Consider the following 6,347-nt stretch of genomic DNA (forward strand, 5'->3'; position numbering starts at 1 on the left):
ATGGTGCCTTCGTCTCCTCTGCCTCGTCCATCATCTTGTTTCCTCGAGCGCCGCCCGTCTTCTTCTCTCCTCGGTCGCCTCGCGGCGTCCCTGCTCGACCGACCTCGGCCCGCTGTTTATGGTTGTTCCGAGCAAGTTTGCCATCCATGCATCCCGCTTCACCGTCCATGCATCCAGCAAGTTTTCTTCCTTCATGTGATTTCTTCACATCGATAGCAATCTGCGTATGTACGTCCGTTCTCTTGTAGGAATCATCTTGCAGCCAGCTTCTGGATATGTGCAAGTTTTACATGTATATTAACTGGTGTGGTTTGATAGAAGAAGTCGAGGTGGGACTATTTGAAGATTAGGAAACCCTCTGTCAAAGCATGAACAAATCCTAGCTGCACGTATATTAACTGGTGTGGTTTGATAGAAGAAGTCGAGGTGGGACTATTTGAAGATTAGGAAACCCTCTGTCAAAGCATGAACAAATCCTAGCTGCACGTATATTAACTGGTGTGGTTTGATAGAAGAAGTCGAGATGTGACTATTCAAGATTAGGAAACCCTCTTTCAAAGCACGAACAAATCCTAGCTCTGCTGGTTGCAGCGAATTAGGTTCGTGCCAGAGGTTGTGAGTTGGATCCTGCTTTCTGCCATCTATTTTTTGCGTTCTTTCATATAGTAGATGGGCCGGCAAAGTTGAGCCACATTGACGACGGACGAAAATCTGGCCCACAGCGGATAGCCTGGCTCAGACAACGGATGAAAATCATCGTAAATATGGGCAGGGATATATAGATAGATTATAGTACCATCTCGCCTATATGTTTTAAATTTAAACTGAAATTGTAAATTCACGGGAAGAAGCGTATTATAACGGTGAATCCGACAAAATTAATCCGTACTTTATTATTAGGAATAGATTTATAGGAATCACTAGCCTATTTGCGCGCGGCAGCACGCCACGCCTGTGAGAGTGAAAGCATGTTTAAAGATGCATTAGTTTCTCTTTTTGAAATTTGAGAGAAAGTATGGTTAATTTTGGTACATCTTGTCGTGTGTTGATTTCAGCAGCGACGTAGACAAAACAGAACTTGCATTTGCCTCATAAAGTACACAAAGGTTACAGTGTCAAGGAGGTATTTATTCCTCATAGTGCTAGCATGAAAATGTGTTGCCAACACCTCATTAAGATGCACTCAAAGTACCAACTCGGAAACGGTGGATTCTTTGGTATACAACTTTTTTAATACATGCCAAAATAGTTACATCATACAACTACCCACTAAGAAAGCAAAAGGTGATATGCATACTGAAACAAAAGAGTAAGACGTCCTACAGACGACAAATTATTTCTTTGTAAACTACATTCCTGGTTTCAGAAGTGGAACAACCATTACCATCCTCTATAAGAAACTTAAGTCCATTCCGAGAGGTAACACGGGACCATGACAAAAAACGGGCTCTCGAAGATAGACACAAACTTTCGATAGTGTTTGACCTTGGCTCTTGTTGATTGTCATCGCATAACACAATCGAACTGGAAATTGACACCTTCTCAATGTGAATGGCCATTTGCACCCTGTCGAATTAAGAACTATCCGCAGAATGCACACACGTTGACCCTTGTTTGTACCAGTAATAATTTCTCCTTCCAATACTTTGTCACCTAATCGGGTGATAATCAACCGCGTACCATTACACATGCCCGATGACTGGTTAATGTTCCGAAGAAGCATGACAGGAGCACCAACTTTAAGTCCAATTTTGTGTCGTGGAAAATTGTTGATAACTATAGAATTCAATAATTCAGGCGGATAAAATAACTCCATTTCATCGATAGGATCTGTAGATTTTGATATTGAATCACAACTTAAATAATCAGTGCAATCTCCTGGAACATGGCCGAAAACTACATTGTTTAGTTCATCCACAACATTATTGGTGGGACATACAATAGCACGTTGTGATAAATAATCACCATTATCATAATTCAAGTGGAAATCATCATATATATTGTTAACAACAGCATGCATATGATCTCCCATGGGGTTTAACACCAAATCCTCAGGAATGGGAATCCAAGACGGTGTAGTCTCATCATTCTTACAATGCATAGCAATGGAGCCATTACCAATATTTTGCACCCAATCAGAAAAATCTGCTAACTCAACATGTTCATCTCAGCACAAATTAGGATTTGATAGCCGCATATTGATATGCAACTTGAAAACTTTCATATGAGCCCATAACGGCGAGCTCATCAGTGAGGCACCTATAGTGTCGTCTCTTGTTCCACCTTCAACGACTTGGTAAAATTTGTCTAAAATCACTGCCGAATAAAAATGTCTTTCCTCCGAATGGTAACAACCGATTTTCTTCATTCTCAGCTGAAAGAACATCCCTCAATGTTCTATCCAAAGCTTCAAAACAACAACGATGAGTCATTGGAGCTTCATCCCATAGAATAAGACATGCCCTCTAGCATAACCCAGCCAACATAGAACTTCTTGATATACCACATTGACTCTGTTCATGAACGTCAAGTGGAATTTTAAACCTTGAGTGTCCAGTTCGGCCACCTGGTGATAGAAGAGATGCCACTCCAGATGTGGCAACGGCGAGCACTATTTGCTTTTCAGACCTAAGGGCAGCAATAATTGAATTCCAAAGGAAAGTTTTCCCAGTGCCACCATGTCTAGAAACAAAAAATACTCCTCCTTTGTTTGCATGAACAACACCCATTATTTCAAAGTATATATTTCTTTGTTCATCATTCAATTTTTGATACAGTGATTCTGATTCGATAGCCAACTTAGCCGCATCACAGCTTAACTCTTCAAGAATCAACCTATTTAAGCATTCATTCTTGATAGGTATCTTGCGCGAGGTTAAGTTGAAAGAACCAAGGTACGATCCATTTTTAATAAACATAGAAGATAACTCACAAAGGAATTGATCTTGTAGAAAATCTTCCGGCACTTTTGTAACGCCCCAGATATAACTTTCCCAATTTGTAATCCAACTCTTGCCGTTTCCGGCGTTAAGTTATATTTATTTCTCAGGTTCGGGTCTTTGCCTCCGTGTATTGTTTTCGTTTTCATGCATCTCATATCATGTCATCATGTGCATTGCATTTGCATACGTGTTCATCTCATGCATTCGAGCATTTTCCCCGTTGTCCGTTTTGCATTCCGGCGCTTCGTTCTCCTCCGGTGGTCATTTCTAGCTTTCTTTCGTGTGTGGGGATTAAACATTTCCGGATTGGACCGAGACTTGCCAAGCGGCCTTGGTATACTACCGGTAGACCGCCTGTCAAGTTTCGTGTCATTTGGACTTCGTTTGATACTCCAACGGTTAACCGAGGGACCGAAAAGGCCTCGTGTGTGTTGCAGCCCAACACCCCTCCAATTTGGCCCAAAACCCACCAAACTCTGCTCCATCACCTAGAGCGTTCAATCACGATCGCGTGGCCGAAAACCGCACCTCATTTGGACTCTCCTAGCTCCACTTATGCCTATAAATAGGACCCCCGTTTTTCGGATCTCCTCCTACCTCCGAAACCCTAAAATTCATCTCCGCGCGGCCGAACGTGTCCACTCCGCCGCCGGACGTGTCCACCCCGCCGCCACATCACTCCAACCAATCAGAGCGCGCCACCTCAGCCCCGCCGCCGCGCCCGGCCAACCGCACGCCGCCACCTCAACCGCGCCGCCGTTTCTCTCTCTCCGCGGCCTGCCCGGGCCCAGATCTGGCCCGCGGAGCCCGGTCGCCGCCGCCAGCCGCCCGGCTCTCCTCCCGCCCGAGCCGCGGCGCCCTCCCCGCCGATCCGCTGCGCCGCCGCCCTCCGCCGCTCGCGCCGCCGTCCTCCGCCACCACCGCCGCCGCGAAGCTCCGCCACCACGCCGCCCGCGCCCGACCGCCCCTCGTCGCCGGCGCCGCCCCGTCCAAGCCCGCCGCCGTCCTCGGGAGCCGCGCCAAGGCCGGCTTCTTCCTCTCCTTCCCCGGCAACGACGAACTCCGGCGACCAAGTTCCGGCCAGCTACAGTGTTCTGGCGTTCCTCGGATTGCGTGCCAGATCTAGATCTGAAAATATCTCCCCTCGGTTGACTTTTTCCCTCCGAACCCTAATTTTTTATGCGATCTTTGACCTGCTGTAACTTTGCATCCGTAGCTTCGTTTTGGACATATAATATATCAAAATGTTCGTCTCGACGAGTACATCATTTCATTACATTGCATCATTTTCATTTGAGTTCATCTTGATGCCCGAAATGCTGTTAGAAGAGGGCTTCGTGAGTTAATTGCCAGATCTGCTAGTTCATCTTAGACTTTTGTCATTTTTGCCATGATTATTGTGTGCATGCTATGCCTGTGAGTCCTTCATATGTTTTGTTAAGCATTTTGTTATATTTCCAAAGGTGCAACCCATGCATTTTTAGGATGTGTGTGGTGACTTGTGCAAGCTTGCAAAGTGAGGCACCCGGTAAATCAGTTTTCAGGGACTTAGTAGTTTTCACTAAGTATGGGATTATTTAGTTCATGATGCCATATGTTCAGCTTGTTTCCTAGTGATCCGTGCCTCTTTTGAGGATGATCAGTAAAGGAGTTTTGTGAATCATGTTATGCTCTATCCATCCATGTCTTTGTTTGCAATTATGGAGCAACCTATATTGAGTCAATTGAGCTCTACTTTTGCTTCGTGGTGAATCTGGGCAGATCGTCAACTCATTTGCGATTTTGCCGATGCTATTATAGTTGATCCGTGCATGCTATGCCATTGTTCTTGCCATGTCTAGATTGTATTTTGTGCCTTCTTTATGGATGTATGCTTGCCTTGCCATGAATTGCACCGTAGTGAGTGCATCGAGCTCGTTTACATGCCTTCGTGAGTTATATTTCAGCATGTCTTAGTTTTCACTAAGTCTGAAAACTGATTGTGTTTTAGCTATGTTCGTGTGCCTGTTAGTATATTTTGTGAACCCTTTTGGCCCCAGGTCACTTTGGGTCTTTTGTTAACCTTGTTGAGTAGCTCCATGCCATGTTCTTACTTGTCTTAATCAGGTCATGTATCATGTTGTTTTGTTGCTCCGAAGAGGGCTTCACGATCTGAAATTTCAGACAAGTGTTAATTTCATTAAGTCTGGAATCTGTTTTGCATTTGTGTTTTTGCCATGCTTGTTTGAACCTCATAATGGATGAATTGGCCGTGGCTCAGTGCTAGTCTTTTGTTAAGCATCTTGTGTGCATCCCTGCCATATATTTTCTTGTCATGTTTGGTGGCTGTAGCATGTTCATTTCATTGCATTTAAATGCCTACTTGCTGTAAATTGCAGACCGGTGTCATTCTTAAAACGCTTGCCATTTCCAAACTGTAACTCCGATTCCGATGATCTTTATATCGTTTTCAAGCGATTTCATCTCATCTTTCCAGTGGCACACTTGGAATTCCAAGTTGAGGCCAGGTTCATGCATTTTCTATCATATCTTGCATTTTGCATCCCGCATCGCATCCCGCATAGCATATCATCTTTGCATCGTATTGTTTGAGTTTGCACGTGGTTGATTGTATCCTTGTTGCTTGTTTGTCTTGTTTGGGTAGAGCCGGGAGACGAGTTTGCTACCGAGGAGCCCGTTGAGTTTGCTTTTGAGGATCCAGTCAACTCTGACAACTGTGCAGGCAAGATGATCATACCCTCGAAATCACTACTATCTTTGCTATGCTAGTTTGCTCGCTCTCGCTATGCCAATGCTACGATGCCTACCTTTTGCTTGTCAGCCTCCCAATTGCCATGTGGAACCTCTAACCCATCATGTCCTAGCAAACCGTTGATTGGCTATGTTACCGCTTTGCTCAGCCCCTCTTATAGCGTTGCTAGTTGCAGGTGAATATTGGAGGCCGTTCCTTGTTGGAACACCTTTTATTTACTTGTTGGGATATCATTATATTGCCATGTTATCTTAATGCATCTATATACTTGGTAAAGGGTGGAAGGCTCGGCCTCTCGCCTAGTGTTTTGTTCCACTCTTGCCGCCCTAGTTCCCGTCATATCGGTGTTATGTTCCCGGATTTTGCGTTCCTTACGCGGTTGGGTTATAATGGGAACCCCTTGATAGTTCACCTTGATTAAAGCTTTTCCAGCAATGCCCAACCTTGGTCTTACCATTTGCCACCTAGCCTCTTTTTCCCTCGGGTTTCCGGAGCCCGCGGGTCATCTTATTTTAATCCCCTCGGGCCAGTGCTCCTCTGAGTGTTGGTCCAAACTAGAGTCCTGTGCAGCGCCCCCTCGGGGAAACTCGAGGTTTGGTTTTAGTTGTATGGAGCGCTCATCTGAGTGTGCCCTGAGAAAGAGATATGTGCAG

The 6,347-nt window shown here is 45.0% G+C and overlaps 1 pseudogene; it reads right to left on the minus strand.

The window, feature by feature from the left end:
- Positions 1-1,319: 1,319 nt before the first annotated feature.
- Positions 1,320-2,197, minus strand: LOC147992430 (uncharacterized; annotated as a pseudogene).
- Positions 2,198-6,347: the final 4,150 nt, after the last annotated feature.

Source organism: Triticum urartu, chromosome 1A, assembly GCF_056163025.1.
Source record: "Triticum urartu cultivar PI428250 chromosome 1A, HENAU_Tu73, whole genome shotgun sequence".
Lineage (NCBI taxonomy): Eukaryota > Viridiplantae > Streptophyta > Magnoliopsida > Poales > Poaceae > Triticum > Triticum urartu.